This window comes from Neolamprologus multifasciatus, chromosome 11, assembly GCF_963576455.1.
Source record: "Neolamprologus multifasciatus chromosome 11, fNeoMul1.2, whole genome shotgun sequence".
NCBI classification, from domain to species: domain Eukaryota; kingdom Metazoa; phylum Chordata; class Actinopteri; order Cichliformes; family Cichlidae; genus Neolamprologus; species Neolamprologus multifasciatus.
Window position 1 is genome coordinate 29,752,923 of NC_140449.1, and position 20,488 is coordinate 29,773,410.

The following is a 20,488-nucleotide window of genomic DNA, read 5'->3' on the forward strand; positions in this document are numbered from 1 at the left end:
GCTCCAAACACCTGGAAACTGGCAAACGTGAGCTTAAGATTGTCGGAGGGGGGGGGGGAAACCGGATGGCGTTGACAAGGCAACGGGAGCTCATTATCTCGTCGTCTATGCTGGTCCACGGTGCGCCATTGATGGGTGCCAGAGGAGAGTTTTCAGGCAGACAGATGGGGTTGAACTCTGCATTTCACGCAAAAGACGAGAGAGCAGGGATAACAGCGTCCACAGAAATGACATGTCGGTGTTGTAATCCTGGATTACCTGTCTGCCTTGCTCTACTTCACTGTTCGTGTTGCACGTTCCACATTAGACAAGATGACAAACAGTGGCTAAGCCTCAGCTGCTGTGAGACTATTTGATCTGTATTGTCAAAATACAACATGTATGCATTTAAATTCAGCTATCTAACACTCCTTACCCACACGTTTTCTACTGACCATTTTTTGAAATGATGTCTGAAAAGGACAGGTAAGCCTGAAGCAGTTAAAGAAGAGGGGAAGGATGAGTTGCATCTGGACCCATTTGAAATTACTGCTTGTCTGATTTCTTTTTTCTTACTTTCTTTTCTGTTGGAAGTGAACATACAGCACTCAACTTGCAGCAGGTGGTTTGCGTCATATCTTCCAGGAGTGAGCTATTTAAGTTCTAAAAGATTAAGTTTGGACTATGGCTAAAGCTTGCAGCATAAATCCTGGTGCACAATACACCAGCTTCCTGAGCAAGAGACCTGAACAATAAAAATTTGTTTTTGGTCAGGTAAACCAAAAAAAGAGACTGAAAGTCACGAATATGAAACCACATAGTGAGAATGAATTATTTACTACAGTTTAAGAGATTTTAAGTTAACAAAGACTGTCAAATAAAGGTAGTTTTATGTGTGTTCAAGAGATTTTTATTCCTTTTTTGGATATTTTCAGGCGTTCTTTTGAATTTTCACTGAGCTGAGAAATCGGTGCACACACCAACCAGGCTGACAGCTTTGGCTTCTGTTTTTGAGTTCTGGTGTATCTTCCATTCCAGCAATGGTTATGACAGCTGAAGCATCTAATTGGCATGGAGCTGTGGTCATAAAAGTTTTCCTTTATTCAGACTAAAAACACGAAGTGTTGTGTCTCGAGCCTATTTGTTAGCATAATTATGTAGCTATGATGCGTATTACAGGAATTAGTTTTGCGTAAGGTCTGTAGGGAAACACCTGAATTGAGACAGTTTTCCGACTAATTATGTTCATGCTCGCAGAGTTTTACCTTTGTGGGTACAGATTGTGGAGGACTCTGGTCATGTCACAGCCACAGGAGCCTGCAAAGCGAAACCTCTAACGAGTAACCCATGCCTTTGTTCAATTCCCATCCACAGTATTTTATTTCTAGAGTGTAACAACTTCTATTCTGAGAGTTTGAGAGCTGTTTACACTTCTGTCTCTCAGCAGCGAGGCTTTCTTTGCAGGATGTGTTCTGCTGCCAGTGTTTACCAAGGGATGCGCCTTGTTTGCAAGAAATGAGTGGGAGAAAGAATTTAGTGTTTTTCCTGTTCTCGATTTGCATGATTTTGGTTGGAAGCACTGTGGCAGCCGGCAGAATCTTAGACACATTTAGTTGGCACAAATAATCACAGCTCTTAGTGCAGGCAGAGACTTGACATCTTGGATGCCTTCAATCCTTTCAATAAAGCTTTTTCATCATGTGTATTATATCCAAACCCCTAAGATGATGAGTAGCTGTCCTTAGGGGTGAAAGAACAAAGATGCATGAAAACAATCGTGATTATTAAAAGCTCTAATTGAATGTAACAAGTACATTTTATGCAAATATTGACTTGTAATGAACTTGACATCTTGCTGCAGTCTTCTTTCAGTCGCTTCCTTTGGGGGTCATAACAGCGAATTATTTGCTGCCATCTTACCTTGTTCCTGCTCTTTCACACAAGCCCTCTGCTATTACAGGTATGAAGTCTTGGTGAATGGCCCTATGCAGCTTAGTTGATTATTTTTATTCCATCCATCCATTCGCTTCCGCTTATCCTTTTCAGGGTCGCGGGGGGCGCTGGAGCCTTTCCCAGCTGTCATAGGGCGAGAGGCGGGGTACACCCTGGACAGGTCGCCAGTCTGTCGCAGGGCCAACACACAGGGACAGACAACCATTCGCACTCACATTCACTCACACATTCACACCTAGTGGCAATTTGGATTATCCAATTAACCTGTTCCCACAAGATACATGTCTTTTATGTGTATAAAAGTATTTTTATTCCTTTTTTTATTTTTTTATTTTAAAAACTACATATAACAAGAACCTCTTTTTGTGTGTAATCCTGTTGAAATTATGCTTCTTTGAGTTTTAATAAATCACTGGAGCTGATGTCACAGCTGGTACTGAGTCAGGCAGTTTTATTACTGTAGGTTAAAGGCTTTTAAAAAAGGGGAAAGGAAAACACACATATACAATCTGAGTTTTGTTTTGTTCCATTTTATATGTATTGTCTGAATTCTGGGGTTTTTTGGACTTTTATTTTTAGTTCTTTATAATGATCTGTGTGACGTTTGCACGATCCATAAGTGCTCGTATCAGACTTGGGCAGAAGAGCATCTCAAGGGACATTTGCATGTTGTTACTTCAGTTGTTTAAAGCAGTGGGCAGTAAATTAAAAAACAAACAAAAGAATAAATCAAAAATGCCCAAAAAAAGGAAACATTGGTCTTTTGTTTTTTGTGAATAAAGGATTAAGACAGTGTAAGGTTCAGAGTTCAGTAGGGTGGAGAAGCAAATCGATTGCATTTGAAAATAAAAGTCAACTATTGTCTTTTAGATGGGAAAAAAACCTTTGAGAAAATGGAAAGAGTCGATGTTTTCTCTCTGTCAACATATACGGCCATATGGTGACTCATCTCGTGTTATTGCGATTTCTTCGTCAGCTCACATGACATTTACTTTTGAGATTTTTCCCATTTAGTTGTCACAGTTAATAAAAGGATGGAGAGATAAAGCAAATATAACACATCAACAAAGCGGAGCACAAACGCATACTGTTGTGTGCACTGTACAGCCAATAACACGGAGTTTTCACTAAGGCAAATCAGATATGAATAGACATTCATACTTCCGAACTGATGCCTCACTGGCTGTGGGAGGGAGACAATTGATGTAATTGTGAAGAGGAATGGTGACAAGATGTAAAAACAAAGGCACTCTGTCACAAACACAGACACAGAGACAGTTTTGTGTATATTAAAGCTCAGAGAAATGTATTTGTGCCTGCAGAGGAAAGTATTTGTATTCTTGTTTGCATAAAAATGAGCTGAGGCATTTATAGTAGGGGTAACTGAAGAAAAAGCGCCTTTCAATATAATATGCTCTTTAATAAAGACACAGGTTGGCAGATTGGGAGTGTCAGTGCATGTGGCATGCAGCCTCTTCAAGTGATTTATGAGCACACCGCTAGGCTATTACATTATGGGCCCGAGTCCTATTCAGTGTGGGTGATAAGAGCAGCCCACCTCTGTTGAAACACTGCAGGTACAAGCGTTTTGTTTTAGTGGAATATCACTAGTTTTTGATAAAGGAATTAAGTATGAGGAGAATCTAATCATGTTGTCTGTGCTGCAGCTGTATCTCATCCATTAAGTTAGAGTTTGTGCTTTTGTCCTTCAGAGTTTGCAGAGCATGTTCGAGGGAAGATTGCTTGGAATTGTTTGCATCTTCATTGAATTTCAAATTGAAGATCTCTTTTTAGTGTGTAAACAATGTCATGCATCAGTTATACTTGCATGGAAAAAATGGCAAAAAGCACATTTTCTAACCTCTAGAGGACTGGTTTCATTTACTCTGGAGAAATTTCTTTAACTCGTAAGAACAGTGAGGGAAAACATGCAAGTCTGCAGTTTCTCGCCGCTCTGTGTGGCTTCGGATTTGGCCCCGCATTTGCAGAGGGAGAAAGGCGAGAGGCCAGCGCGGCGAGGTCAGAGTTGACGCCGCAGTCGAAAGGCCAGTTGTCAACCTCCGGCGGAGAGAAAAACAACGGGGCATCAGCTAGAGTGGTTTGGAAAAAGGACGAGTCAGGGTCGCTTTCAATTAGCACAGCATGCTGTCATAGCAGTGAGCCACCGAGGCAGCGAGAAGGAGGTGAGAGGTAGCTTTGGGCTTATGGAAAGAAGAAAAAGGAAAGCAGCTACAAACCAAGATTGACAGAACTAAACATGGAAAGACATGCACCGAGGCGGTTGTTTTAAAGAATGGATAAGAAAGAGCTTCCTCTATGGCTTGTGGTGTTACAGGTTCCTAACCCAGAGGCCTGACGGTAACAGTGTGTAACCTTTGCTTGCTCAAACCCTGTGTGGCTTCAGTTTTTCCTTTTTCTTTTTTTGTCCCGCTCCAAACAAAGATGTAAGTGCATCCTGGCAGCGATGACACAGTAAAGTTGGTAAATAACATGTCAAGAGTTCTGAAGGTGGCTTAAGTTCAAAAGACTAATCATGACAGTTTCTGCACTGCGCATGAATTTGTTGGTTGTGTTGTCCTTTGGGATGATGTGTCAACAGATTTCAGTTATGGTAGTCTAACAAAGCTCCGTCTTTAGACATTTGTTGCTATAGCAGTGGAGTCAAGCATAAATGAACTTTGTCAGATACGATGAACTGTCTCAGAACTGCCTCCCAGCAGGATGGAGGAGTGGAATAATTAATAGGTCTAATATTCCACTTCATCCTGACAGCTTCTCGAGAACTCGTGTGTGACAAGAAAGCGTAAAGACCCATCTCGCTGTCAAACCGGCTGATAAAGATGAGTCTTTTTATGATTCATGACATGAGATAAGAAGCACAAAAAAGCAAGCCCTGTGTTGGCGAAGTGCATCACTGGCAGTCCAGCTCTGATGTCGATGACATTATGTCAGATTTGTGAGATGGATATGGACGGCAGATTTCACTGTGGTGCAGGCTTTCCTTGTAATTTTGCAGTTGGGCCAAATGCATGTTTTCGACAGGCTTCTAGAGAATAAATCTTTTTTTTTTTTTTTTTTTTTTCTTGTCATTTTTTTTTTCTTTAAAATCAAAAGTGGCACAGTTATTGCAGTGAACGTAGCAATGCATGCTGGGACTGTTCTCCCGTGAGCTTTGTGAAAACCAGCAGAGCACGATATGGCTCTCCATGGTCTGTTGGTGTAGAGGCAAGCCGAAACAAATAATACAGCTCCCTATTTGGAAGGCATTATTCCCACAGAAGTGCGAGGCTATTTATGTTGAGTGTGGGCGTGTATAATGAGTGTGGCCATACCAATGTGCCAATTAGTCTCATACATGCATGCCTGCTTTGCCACTTGTTGGGAATTAAGATGTGATTTTGACAGAAATAACTGCAGCTGTGATGTCGATCGTGGGCTTGGATTATGTGATTATTATTATTTTTTTTTTTAAGCCTGATGCCTAATTTAATGACGGATGGTTTTCCAATAAATTTTAATATTTGGATTAAAGTGCTTCAGAAAGACTGTGTGACTGTGTGAGACAGCGGACGCTGTTAATTGAAAGCAAGGATAATTATTATTAAGAATAACATCTTCCCACAGTCTGCCAGATAGGTCCTGATCAATTTTACAATAAATACGCCCTCAAACAAAAATGCATCACATTCATCTTGTGGAGGTTACACTGTGACACTGAATATCACGAAACCGAGTTTTACTTTGAGTCCAAAATGTGGGCAAAACCAATTTCAGTCCAAAGTGACTTAGGGCAGAAATTAGTGTTGTGAATTTAACTAAATGCTGTGCGGAAGAAAAGATGGCGGTAAATATATTTGCCTAATCATTTGTGTAGTGTGAGTGGTAAAGTCACCAATGTGTGTAACACAACTCAAGGCTTTGATGTGAGTTTTATTAGTTTTATCTCTAAAGGACAGTTGGGAGATTAAGTGTAACTTAATCTCTCCAAACCTCTGTGCCTGTTGGCAAATGGCAGTTTTCTGCAACACTAGCATTACCCTCATTACATGAAAACTGGATAGAAGTTGGCCTTATCATGTTGTGTTTTCCAGATGGCAATAGCTAACAAGACAACAAATGTGGGAATAATAGGACGGGAATGGCCTCGAATCAAAGCAACAAATAATACTGCTGTCGACCTCAGTTAGTACTACGCGCACTGCGGGTGAGTTGTTCCTTTGGCATGGACAGGTGCGTTTAAGAGACAGGCCTGCAGAGAACTGAGCAATTTATTAGACATTTTTAAACCAATCGGTGGGTCGGCTCTTGATTGATCTGTTGTTTATTGCACAGACTCGGGGTATTCTTTCCTTAATTTAATACTGAACTGAGAGGAGAAGCCTGATTTGTCTGCAGAGCCACTTTTCCTCACACTGTATGTATATTTTTCAGCCATCCTGGCTCCAATACCATCACACTTGTCAGGACTCCGGTCTATTACTTTCTCCTCCTTTTCTAAAAGACAGCAATTAATCTAATTAGTAATCAATCAGCCTTTAGGCCTCCCGCCTCCTCTGTGCTAATGGAGGATATGACAGGCCTGGACCTTGCATTATTAATACCACCATTCCTGTACCCCTAGACCCCCCCCCCGCCCCCCCCACCCCTCGAACGCCCACTGCCAGGGGGCCATTGATCACTACCATAACCAAGCGAGCACTGCAGGGACGTTTCCAGCGTAGTGGGATTGTAGACGGGAATGTGGTGTGTCGTCGTGTGGTGTGTTGCTGTGCAATCCGTTCAGTGGGATTTAGCATAATTTTGGTAACGGAAAGAATTTGCCAACTTTGCTCACGGGAGACCGACTAGATGCAAAACTTCTAAAAATGAAATATTTGCTTGCCGGTGCATTGAGTCTGTGGAGAAGCTCATGGTGCACATTTGAAGGAGAAGAGGGATTGTATGAGTGGTGTTAATGGGAATGTTGTGCTCTGAAAAGCTCATTTGGTAAATGGGGCTCACCTCAAAACTATTATGGCAGGATACGGGGGCCTCTCTGCGGGACTATTTCTAGAAAATGAGATTAGAAATTATAAAACGCTGCTAATGCCGGGGCACAGTGATCGCAGCGTGGCAATAAAACAATCACGGCAACATTATCCTTCATCTCCCTATATGAGCACCCAGTGTAATAGACCCAGCAGCTGAAGTGATGGAGCCTGGTAGCGGCCCCACCAGCTGATCTCATTCACTCTAATCAATACTGGAACCTACTCTGCCTAGACTGGGTGGGAAAACAGCTGCGCAGAACAACAAAACTTCACCTTGTGTCCTCTTTAACTGAATCTGCTGATCCTAATTTATCTAACCTCTGCGCCAGTGGCTGTTAATCATGTTGTCATCCAGACTACAGGTTGTTTTTGAGAACGACAAGTTGAGGCTTGCGTGACATGGATGTTTTTGAGAATATCCCTTTTGTTTGAGATGAAGCCCTACCCTTAAAATTATTAGTCCGTTTAAAGCTGAAATGACAACTTTATTATTATTAGTAGCAGTATTAGTACTGTATAAATGGGGTAAATGTAGGCTTTGTGGTTGGACAAAACAAGTAATTTTAACATAATTTGTATTAGTTTCAGCTTTATTTGAAATAAAGTTGCCCATTAAACAAAAAAATTAAGCAGGTGATGAGTGCCACTAGGCGTATTAACCCTTTAAAACCGGTGGGAGCGGGCACGCTCTGTTTTGCATAACTATTTTTAAATCCCGGTAGCTCTGCAACCACGTAAGCTAGTGCAATAATTTTTTTTGCATATGAAACCTGAGGAGTTGTACTTACATCTTATGCCATCAGCTTGTCTTCGGTCACAGTTTCCTTCCACATAAAGCTTTGCAAAAACTGCATAAAAAGCGCTTGCAGCAACAAAAACATAATATTCCAGAAACACGCTTTGCTGATCCGATCAGCTGTTCATAACACTTCCTATGTCCATCAGCGCGAACTATCGCATGTCCGCCATGACCTGCCTGAAACCGAAAATGATGTCATTTTCGCTGAAATGTAGTTTTTTACCATATAGCCTCATGAGCCTATACTGGTGTTTTTAAAAGTCATGTTTGACTTTATGACTTTCTGTGTCGTTTCTGGGATGCTTAGGACTCATATTGCACTGCTGGAAATAGTTTATTTTGATGCATATGCTGCTTTTTTGCAAATTTGCATTATAATATTTATTTTTGTTTTTCCTGCAGTATATAAAATTGGTGTATTTCAAAAATAAAACTATGAAGACACTCAAAATAAATTTCCTGTGGTGGGAAACTATTTTGTGCAACTTTTTTGTATTTACAGTTTTGAGGGATAAGCCTCTTAAATTTCTCTAACTAGAAATATATGTTAAAAAAACAAAAACGATTTTCAATTTTTTTGTAGTTTATTGCACTTTTTTGCAATTTATGTAATTACTATGCACTTAATGCATGCATATTATTAAAATTTAGGCTTTAATGGTTGTATTGATGTATAGCAACTTGAAATGCTCCCAAAAATGGCTCCACAGCATGTAAAAATATAATATAAGCTCTAGCGGACTTGGTTCTATGGTAGGTCTTAAAGGGTTAAAGGTGTTTTGGATAACTAACACCTTATTTTAAACATATTTCTTTCATTCGTCACCCTTCTGCATGCACAGTATGTGTTGGGGGGAAAATAATCATTATTATTGTTGCTTAATATTTTTGATGGAGATGATTTTTGACAAAAAAGACAGCTGCAGCCTGTCCGCAACATGACTGATGGGTGGGAGGCTGGAAAGGAGTGGTCAGAGGTTCTTTTTGTTCTTTTTAAAGCTGACATCATTCTTTACTTCAGCCTGCCACTTCCCGTGACTAAATCAGAGTGTGATTTGGCGTAGTGGCCATAACATTTAAACTAACCAGCCATGTGTTTAGAGTATAACACGGCCTCCTGCCTTTACACCACACAGGTTAAGTCGCCACAAACCAGCGTGCCAAAGCTGTCACACCACTCTGCTTAATTTGCGGAAGGCTGGGGTAGTTAAGTATTTACAAGCCTTCAGTGGCTTTATGAATCCATGATGGGAGCGAGCGTTGGTGTTGAGCTCACAGCAGCTGCAGTCGGCTGCCTCATTCGGGAGGGATTGGGAAAGCAATGCAGCTCATCTGCTGCGCTGTGTGAGTGAGTCAGTGGACAGGCTTTATCCGTGGCTAAGGATTTGGGGACTCACTCTGTGGTCACAACCTCTTCCCCCCCTTTTTTTTACTCGAGTGCCATGTGTATGTAGGTTTATATAGATTAAGAAGTCATTTTCTTAGGAGGTAAGCTCAGTTACGGGAATTCGTGCACTTTCCATTAGTCATCGCTGGTTATCTGAGATGACTTTTTGTGTGTGTGTGTGCGGAGAGCTGAATTTGGGATAATGGATTTACAGGGAAGTTCATCTGTCATGAATTCTCTTCAGTGCGATTGTGGTTTTGCTATGGGGAGGTTGGGTAAAGAATGACTGTGCAGTTGGAGAGATGAACTAACTACAGAGCAGCACTGGTTTAAACCCCCAGCTGTGTTGCATGAATGAGTCTCTTGAGAACAGAGAGGGGCTTCAGGCGAATGAAGAAAGTTTCGAAGTTCTGACAAGTCTAGATAGATGTGAAAAAGCTCCCAGCAAACATGACAAATAGTAAAGCTCCTAAATATCTGCTGCAAAGTATGAAGAAAACAAACTTATTTGCATGGTTAATGCTGGGGTAACAAGGTTATGCAGATCAGAAATAAAGTGCGGGTGTGTTAGGTTCTGCTCTATTTTTATACCATCGTTGCTCCGTTTTATTATTTTGCAGCTAATATTTGGAGGCGCATCAGTCCTGTTGTTCTACATAGTCTTACCTCCATATTGTATGTTACAACACCAAGTTTTGGATGAAGTTCCCACACAGTTTACCATAAGCGTGGGCACGTTTAAAACCACAAGGTGCATTTGGTCCACATTTTGTGTATATATGCAGAGAGTGTGGGCAGAGGCATTCGTGCTGAATAATCATGAATTTGTCTTTTTGTTTATACATATTTGATATTGTTTGTTTTATTACACAGTGAATGCACACTCATAAATCATCAAATTGGACAGGGAAAGAGCAACGTGGTCTATAAGCAACATGAAGCTGCTTGCCTATACCGGCACATCTGCTTCCATTTCTGCTTGTGTTGGTTGTGATGTTATGACAGCAGAGGGACTGAGGAGTTTACACTGAGAGGACATAGAGCCCCTCTCTGTGGGATCTCTTTGGGTCAGTGGCCCCGTTTTAGGAACCCCAGAGGTTTTTCGGCAGTGTGTTTGCAGTGCAGCTGTCTTTATTCTGCTTTACATTCTCATTTTTTTTCTCTGTTTGCTTTCAGAGGAAGTTCACTGAAGATCTTTTTTGAATGGAAGACCTCAAAGAGACTTTTAATCCTTGAAGACCCTGCAAACACCTTATCTTCATAACCCCTTCTGCACACGGCTGCCGAAGTCCTTTCCCGAGAGACGAAGGGGCAGCAGAGATTGGTGGATTGCTGGATGTGACAAACACCTTTGTAAGTTCACTTTTAGCTTGCCCTTGATTTAAATTTTTCCCTTCATTTTGGGTTAAGGAATTCCCAATCTGTAATCAGGATAATATCTTAGGATATTTCCAGCATTGTACTTGAGTGAGGGCTCCTGGACACCTGATTTCACTCCTTTGCATTTTGCTGTGTTCAATGTTTAAGATTTAATAAGCAATCAAACGGTTCATGAGGTTTACCCAAAAGTACCGTAATTGTCGGGCTATAAGCCGCTACTTTTTGCACAAGCTTTGAACCCTGTGGCTTTTAGTCAGGTGCGGCTTTTCTATGGATTGTCCATGATTTTTGTGATATCATAAGACGATTTGTTTTGTTTGTTCCGCTGTTGTACGGCACTACATTGCCTGGCGGAAGGGCATGTGATCAGACACACAGTATCGGGGTTCAAGAGTGGTATGTTGGTCACATGTCCATCCGCCAGGCAACATAGTGCCGTACAAGTAGCGCGAAAAACAAACTTCAAAGTAGCGCTACGCATTCAGCGGGAGGCGTGGATGATGAGCGGCGATAAACTTGCAAAAAGCAAGTTATGCTCAACTCCATCAGTGGATTCTGACAGCGTGGAAAAATGTGAAAACATCCATGATCACCAACGGATTTCGAAGGGCTGGACCCCTTCTGAGGGTGTTCGACTCTGACGCTGACAACGAGGATTTGTTTGGTTTTGAAAGTGACAACGAAGGAAAGAAGCTGAGAGTGGATGACGTAGCCATCCTGAGCCTGTTCGTATCCGACACTGGAGAAGAGGACTTTGGTGGTTTTAGTGCAGGAAGATGGTGGTGAATGACTGACTTTTCTTCTTGTTAAAGCCGTGTCACTGCACCTGAGCCTAAAAGGTAGGCCGAATCTATTTTTCTGGTGTGCTGTAGGTTATTGTTATGTACTACATTTGTTACTCATTTATGAAGCACAGTACATGTTCGTACTTGTAATTACCGCTACTTGTACATATACCTAAAAAGTTATGCAAATATTTATCCATAACCGGTTTTTCAAAATATTAATAAAAGGGGTGTGTCTCCAAACAGCCATCTCTTTCCTGACAATTCCCTTTGTGCATATTCTCTTACATATGATAAGTCAACATTGAAACACCTGCGGCTTTTAGTCAGGTGCGGCTAATGTATGTACAAAACAGGATTTTCCCCTGATTTTAGCTTGTGCGGCTAATATTCAGGTGCGCTTTGTAGTCGGGGAAATACGGTACATTGATTGAAAGTGGCAGCTTGATGGCACCATTAGAAACGACCAACTTCCATCAGATTGAATATAAGCATTTGATTTCCATGCTAAATTTTGAATCCAGCAGTGCAGGACAAAACAGAAGTTTGCCTTAAACGCCTTTATGATCTGTAGAGCATGCAGCATCGTCTGCCCTTAGGCACGTCATTGAGCCAAACATGTACCAGAAAAAATGGAGGTAATGGTTGCAGAAACGCAGGCGATGATGTTTTAAGCATGCAACACAAATACATCAAATTAACCATGACCAGGCTTTACACTGCGTTCCTCTGAAATGCCTGTGCACGCTGCAAACTCTTTCAGAAGCATAATTTCACACAATTTTGTGTATTGCTGATGAATGTGGGAAATAATGACATGTTTGTCTGCCATGAATTTGAGTGCATAAAGTTCATACCCTGTGAGGCTCACATTGGCCATAGTAATAAGAGAAAACCATTTGGCAGTTAAGAGCTTGATTGTACGAGACAGTGCAGGTCATGATTTCATTTTGTTTTTCCAAAAGCAAAATGACTCGAGGGCTTTCAAGCAAAGCGCTGCCTCACAGAAACAGGTCGACAAATAAACGTGTAAAAATCGTTTGTAACTCGAACACATTGTTTTCCTGGGGTTGGCAGAGGCTTTGTCCCCACGAGCTGTTATTTACGATGATCTGACACTATGAATGCTCACGTTGGACTCTTGATCTCTTTATTCATACCACCTTTCAAAGCTCCACTGTTGTGTGATCCCTCTTTTGGCTGGCTCTGCATATGTGCAGCACAGGACCATTGTGGAGTGTTGCGCGTCAGTCAGAATGAATAGGAGCCCACCGCTCTTGCGTTGCGCTGTGCTGACAGCAGGGAAACAATACATGATAGCTTGGTTGGAAGGTTGAGTTTGTAGGAATTAGGTTGTTGGTGTTGAACCGGATCACTGGCATCACGGTGGCATAAGGGGCCCCGATGTGGACACCCATTTTCTGCCTGTCATTATTGATGACACAAAGACGTATCAAAAAGGGTGAAATGGGACAGAACAGCAGTCAGTGCGGGTGCAAAGGCGTGAAACATGATCAGACCACTCTGTTGAATAGTGGTATTATGGTGCCAAAAATGTGAGCGAGAGAGAGAGATGGGGGCAGAAAGAGAGTGACTGGCATTGCTTTCATATCTTGTCACCTACTCACTCCACAGTGCTGGCACTGTGAAGCATAGTTTGATGCATAGTTTAGATGTATGAACATTTGTTCGTGGCCCACATGGTTTTGCAAGAAAAACAAAAAGGGTCTTTGCTCGCCAAACCATAGCAGCCGAAAGCTGCAGGCAAATCCTGCCCTCTGTCTTAATTTGTACAACTTTACAAGCAGGGCACTGAGCTAAATTTTCGAACCTGCGTGATATGAATGAAACTCACAGAGGGGTTAACATTTTAGAATTGTTGTCTATTTTTTTTCCAGTTTATTCAGATAACAGATTAACATTCTTTTCCACCCCATCTCTTCTCTGCATGACCCTAGTTTTAGCACCTGTCTTTTCAGCTACAAATAAGGAAAGCTGTCTCTAAATCAGTAACACACTGAGAATGCAGCTGTCTCTGTTTCCTCCTTTTTATTTTAAAATTAAATTGTGGATTTTTTTTAATTTTAATTTTTTTAGTTTGTTTTTGCCTTTTCCTAAAAACTCAGAAGATGTGACATACGTGCTGGCCCACGTTTTAGCCCAGAGTGTTGCAATGTGGTTTGTACTGGAGTCACCAGGATGCCCCCTGTGTATATTTCTTTGTCTTTGCCCTCTGATAAACTTCAGTTGACCTCTCTCGCTGCATGTCTCGAGGGCTTGAGTCTTTGTCAGTGCCCTAATTTCCTCCTCCTTACCCTTTTTCCCATCTTCATTCCTGACTTGCGCTCTTGTTCAGTGTTAAATGAAGGCATGGCCACACTTGGATGTGCTGTGACAAATTGGCACACAGGAGGCAGATGGTGATGGGGAGGAGACTGGTTGTCATGCCATTTGCTGTAACGACATGAATTGATCTCCGTGCCACAGAGCAGCCAAACACGCTTCACTTGTGTAATCCTGACTTTGGTTAGCGCATACGTGCATGCACACACACGTATGCCTACACACACGCACCCCAACAAACTCTGTTCCACATGCCACACTACACCAGCCTTCCGTCCCCATTAGTATCAATGATGTGTGCAGTGGAGGCGCTCGCTAACTGTCATAGGCTCTTTGCTTGGATCCGCTCAGAGAGGCAAAGGGATGCTCAGGGATTTTGACAGAGAGACAGAGCTCAGACTAATGGTAGGCCGGTGAGAGTCGGGGAGCCCTAAAAAAGAGCCTACGATAGGCATAGCTTTGCCGGTGTACTGTACGTGTCAGCCAGCTGTTCTATTTACAGAGCTGCTGTCTTAACAATGTTTGCCCATGAGGCTATGGTGCAACTCGTCTAAAATCCCCATGGGTGTTTTTTATTGCAACATAACTTCTGGAAAAATTATAGTTTTCCTGACAGGACTGGCATTGCTCATTAGGCTATCCAAGGGATATTAAATTTGTTCCCCAATTGGGTTTTCTTTGTAGCTGCATTAAAATATACTCATCTTAGCTTAAATTATGTGTGGATACACAAGAGACTGTGTTACGAACAGGGTTTTAATAGTTTTGCAATTTTCATTAGTTTTTATTTTTATTTAGTTTTGACTTCTGATTTTCAATTTTATATCAGTTTTAATTCGTTTTTACCAATTGTTTGCTAGTTTAGTTTAGTTTTTATTTTTTTGAAAATCCTTAGTTTCAGTTTAGTTTTGATTAGTTTCAGTTATAGTTTTAGTTGTGTTTGCAATAATTAAGTGTAACAAAATCCCAGTTTCATCATATCAGTCATTCTGCTCATCCTTGGGTATGTTGCTATTCCAGCTACCATACTGCACCCTGGACAGGTCGCCTGTCTGTCGCAGGGCTAACATGCAGAGACAGACAACTCACATTCCCACCTATGGGTTCTTTAAATAAAGGCAGATGAGCAACCATTGATACCAGGCAACTATAAAATGTATATCTTGGCCCCAATGAGACTATTAACTCTTGCAGCACCGGGTGTTCGTAATTTTGGTTCAAGTAAATTGCTAAACTTTTTGAAGGTAATTGACTCACACAGTTGTGTAGATATCCCAGTCCTGTTGTCTCGGGATGCATCACGCTGCCTTGCCTGGGGTTAGCTTCTGTTTTCTGGGGATGAGGGTTGAGTGTGCTCCCTTACCTTCTCAAGGTAAGCTAGGTTAGCCTTCTTGTGTGAGCTTTTCAAGTGCACTTTAAGGTTTGTGGGATTTTTTTCCCTTTAGAAATGTCCCTCATAATTTGTCTGTTTCCACTACAAGACATTTGCTTTATCCAAAACACAGTCATATTCAAAGTAATCCCAAATTGGACTCTGGTGCTTTCTCCTGACTTTTCCTGACATGATTCTGCGCGTGGACGGAGCAGCAACACAGACGACTCGACTAACGTACTTGCCACCTGCTGGCATAATGAGACACAGCAAGAAAAAAATCTGGAAACTAAACTTCATTTTCACCCTTGACTCTTGTATGACACGCACACATCAATGAAAACTAAACACATTTTTGCTATAAATTCAGTTAATTTTAGTTAGTTTTGTGAACACTCATTCCAGTTTTAGTTAGTTTTCCTTTTTTTGTTTTTATTTTTATTTCCGTTAACGAAAATGTTTTTTCACTTCTAGTTTTCGTTATTTCGTTAGTTTTCGTTAACGATAATAACCTTGGTTACGAATTGGTGCTTGGCACTTTTGACCCTTGAGCAAAAAGGCAAAGGGTCAAGGACAGGTTAACAGTTAAACTACTAAAATTCCTGCTGTAGTATCTTACAAATAGTTGTCAGTTTAACACAAAAACAAGCGGGTGCTTTAGAATGGAGATGGCGTAGATACCATCAGACAGGAAGACAGTGCAACGTATGTTTTATCTTAGTGTAAGACTGATGAAATGCCCAACGAACCAGTGTTTGATTGGGAAACTGCAGAGAACTCAGAAAGGTTAATGGATTGTGGTCTGTCAAAATCACAAGTACTGAATTCACGTACACGCCAAAACACTGTAAAGGCCAGATCAATGACAGGATTTCCTGAAGCAGCGGTTCAGAAAATCAAATTTACTGATGAACTTTTCTACCCCTACCTGATCGATACAGTCTTCAATACACGGTAGAGGGTAGGAGTAGGAGTCTGTACAAAGTCTTGGCATGTTGTCAGACTTGGACAAACGTAGCAATGCCCAACTAGAACTGGAACGTCGAGATATTTTCGTCGGACAAGATAAACCCAGTAAAAACATGTGATTGGATTTTAAGTCTTTACATCTATGTTATGTTCACTCAGCTGACTCTTATATGGCTTCAGTAGAGTTACATGACAAAGCTGCTTAGAAGCAGAATGATCAGATAATTTTTGAAACCATTCTCCAAAACTGCGCACAGGCCAGCAAACGTCATCTATAATAGGGAACTTAGAATTGGCAACAGGCTAACACCTGATCTCCAGGGAGAAAAACGCCTCTCTCGCTCTCTCCACACGCTGATCATAAAAGCTCCTAATTCTTCTCTGGGTGGATACCAAACTCTCCCTCGTCGGCTTCTATTCATCCTGGAACAACAAGGCAAACCCTCTTCCCAATCACATTTAAATTGTGCACAGTATGCGCGCAAGGCAGACTTCACTATGTGGTTAGGCTTACTTGAGCCTTGGCATGTGTCACATGACTTTATGTAGGCTGTGACATTTCAATCGTCGCCAAAACACGTATGTGAGGATGCACTCATGGATACCTGGATGACCTAACTGATCATGAGAAAAGTGGAAAACCACGTCATGGAATTCTAGACCGAACTGACCCTCAATCCCCTAGTTCCCTTGGCGACAGTCTGCCTTCTGCTGATTTACAGAAAACATTTTTGAGTATGTATTAATGTCCTTTGGGTTCTTCAATAAAACACCCCAGTGCTAGTACATTGAAAACCACAATGCAAATATCAGTCAGTTGTAATTAGTCTGATTTAAAGTTCTTAGCCATGATTGCCACTGTTAGATTATAAACACGTCTTTCGTAAGGGAAAGCAATCTGCTAGTCACATATGGCTCTAAATTGAGTTAACCGTTAAAAGTACAGGTTTTCCAAATGAAAGGGGATCGTTAATGGATCCGATTTTCTTTTCATTAAAAGCCTGCATTCAGTATGTGGGCGAGAGGATGGGATAATTGCTGGCTTTAGCGCTCCTCACCTGGAACGTGACAGGATAACTTTCCCACGGTTGTTTAATATTCAGTGAACTCGCGAGCCCTAAGCAGGGAATATCGATCAACACATGTAATGTATTCCTTGCATCCCTAACAGGCATCTGTAGAGCAAAGATCTCAAATGGCAGAGTCTCCTTTCATGATTTTCCTCAAGCAGTGAATTATTCTTTTTACAGATCACTATTTAATCTGATATTCAACAGTGTTTTGATGAGCTTTATAACAACAGAGAGAGCCAAATCGACTTTTCTCTGAAACATACCTCTCAGACTAATATTTGGACTTCAAAGGCACTTTTTGCTGACTTTTATATTTATCAATGGCTAATTAACCTCACATGGGAAAGCAGAAATGATGCGATTTCTTGGGGCTAGCTTAACTAGCCAGCTTAGCAAAAAAAAAAGAAAAGAAAGAAAAGTGCAAACCTCACACAGCATGCAGTGTTTTATGAGATGTCCACACGCTATTAGACACTCAAGAGTTGCTGGACAGGAGCCAGTTTGTCAGTTTGTTACAAGAACGCATACAAATGCATTTGTGCGTCTGTGCTTAAGCACAGCCGGCAAGCTGTGAGGAGGAAAACAACTCTCTGTTTGTGATAACAGCTCTTTCAATGTCAGAACAAACAGTCTGCTGGCCTCACTCCCCATAACCAGGACTCGTGTTCACATTGGCCATATTCACACTGAAACAAAAAGCTTCCAGAATATAGAGTGCAAAAACAAACCTGCAGCTAAGTTTAAATAAATCATCTCCCTGTAATGGAAAAGAAGTAGAAGCGCAACTGCTTTTACAATGTCAGCAAACATGGCTGCAGCCCTGCCGTACACCACTCAGGCTTAACATCTGTGTCACGAACAAAATTCAAGCGATGTGGATGTGCGCTTTACTTCACTCCCAGTTCTCACATCTCTAAGTCATTTTATCCTTCTGCTCAGGTTGGAAACATTAAGTGAATTTGGATAATGAAGGTTTTGGATTGCGTTGAGGTGAAAGTCAGGAAGCCCTCCAAAGTTTGACTCAAGGCTGTTTATAATTACAATTCAAATGAGCAAAGGGTCAACAGTTTGCTAATATTTTTTGTCTTAAACAACAAGTAAAGGTCATAAAATAGTGACTCTTATTTTAGAGTTGGTCTAGATTTAAGCATAATTTATGATAATGCTCTATGCTATTGAATAATGTTTACTTTGAGGGCAAAGCCTAAATTAATTCAATTATAATAAAGTTCATATATTTGCCCATTAAAGTTCTGTCACTTTCACCCTTCAGATAACTCCTGTGCACATTAAAATTGATCTGTTTGGACAGTTGGCTGGAATCCAAAAGAGCTGCTTGAGATGGAATAGGATCTCTGATTTTTAGCTTTCGGCTGTTTGCACTTGTTAGCTTGACACTGTCTCGCCAATTTGAAATAGTAATTTGTTTTTTTGCTTTTTGCTTTTTTTACTTGTTTGTCTTTGTTTGTGCCAAAATCAGTGCTCTAGGAAATTCTTCTTGTAACACATCAATTTTGGGTTCTATGTAGGGCTGGGCGATATGACCCAAAATTCATATCTCGATATATTTTACCTGGACGGCGATATAAGATATATATCTCGATTTTTTTTTTTTTAAGCCATAAAGTAAGAACAAAAAGAGAGTTCTTAGTCAAAGCCGTGTCCCAGATGTCACACAGGCACTTTTATTAACATAGAGCATAGATGTACATAAAATTTACTCAAAAATAAATTATGAGCATTTATTAAATAATAATGCTCCATAAATAAAAGAAAACAATGTTGTTTTTGTGCATAACAAAAAGCTCACAATTGTGCAGTCAAAATGTAAACTAAAAGATGCTGAGCATAGTAACAAAGACAGATTTCACAGCTGCTCTGTTCCCAACTTCTACTGTGTGACTGACAGCATTGAGTTTGAAATCCTCCTCGTAACCACGTCTCTTAACAGGTGCCATTTATGGTCCTTATACACAGTAGGGTAATATTACGTTGAAGCACAGTACGTATCACTCCGCGAGGCTCCTCGGTAGCCGTAATGCTCTGACAATCCATCAACCGGTGCAGCACCGTAGCTTACCAAAGTCGTACTAAAACATTTTTTGACAGATTGCTGAGCGCTGTGTACCACATAAAATCGCTTCGCGGCCATCAAGCACAACCAGAATTCATACATAAGGCGCGCTGTCAACTTTTGAGAAAATGAAAGGATTTTAGGCTGTGCAGCGCCTCTGGGCTGCATGGCGTTAGCGTTAGCGTGGTTAGCTAGCTAACACGTTGACGGCGTCCAGCCCAATGCACGAGGCGATGCGCAGTAACTCGTTAACGGAGATTTGCCGTGTCCATCTTGTCGCTTCCTGCAGGTGAAGCGATGGGGGAGGAGGGGGAGTTGTGTTCAGTGAAGGAGAGGCGAGGCCGAGTAATGTTGCGTAAAGACAAAAGTGGACGAAAAAGAGGCAAACTTGCGGCTCCACAAGTATAGTTATAACGTAACATAGACTATATCGATATAAAGGATATTGTCACATCTTATATCTCGTATAAAAATATATCGATATTTTTTAAAAACTCGATATATCGCCCAGCTCTAGTTCTATGGTTATTATTCTAGGGTTGCTATAGGTTATTTGTCACATAAGCCCTGTTCTAATTCAGGAAATCCTTGAATATACAGGCTACAGGTTTTAGTTTCTCGTAACATTTTTTGTGTCAGGTTTGTCTGCAACAGGGTGTATAGTGTGTGCAAGCAAAAAAAAGGGTTCGGGTTGGCGATTATGGACTTCAGAGTTTGAGTAGTCTAGCTACGGTCTTTCTTGAAACACAGAGAATTGTGCTGTGGACAGTATTAAGGTCTCAGCCACTGCAAGTAGATCAGAAAACCACAGAACTGCAATAGATGTAGCATCTCAGACCTGCCTTCAGCCAACAGACTTGAAGGAGAGACTGAAGCAAGCCTCAAAGCCTTGTGTTTTTAATGACAGAATGTGCTCTGTTATTGAGAAGACTGATTAAAAGCCTTTTGTGTCACAGTCTGGGCGGCAGTAGCATATGGCCGGAGGGCTTAAGCATAGAAAAAAGAGATCTGTAGTACCAAATCCCTGGGACAGAAGCAAGGAAGTAAAGTCATGGAGATTAAAGTGAATCTGCCTCATTCCTCTGCTGCAGAAAGTCCTCATTTGTGTTTAGGCTTTTAGCTGTCGATTGGGGTGCAACACATAGCACTGCACTGCAATCAAAAAATGACTGAACATGTTAAATTGGAATTTAAGGGTATGCTAGATGACTTCAGGTTAGAGTTTAATAATTTCAGAATGCCCTTTGTTGAAGCAGGCATGTTTCTTTCTTGTATACCTTTGAGCCCTGCAGCCTATGGCCTTCATCTGACCCCTGGTCCAAGTTTAAGCTTTAGGGAATTTTG

General features: G+C 41.2%; 1 protein-coding gene across 5 annotated transcripts in view; it reads left to right on the forward strand.

The window, feature by feature from the left end:
- sema6cb (semaphorin 6Cb) overlaps nt 1-20,488 on the forward strand; it is a 164,564-nt gene that overhangs the window by 58,550 nt on the left and 85,526 nt on the right. For all 5 annotated transcript variants that reach the window (XM_085176842.1, XM_085176841.1, XM_085176844.1 and 2 more), the window contains one exon: nt 10,325-10,501. The gene's annotated coding sequence lies outside the window, so the exon portion shown is untranslated. The remainder of the gene's footprint in view (nt 1-10,324; nt 10,502-20,488) is intronic.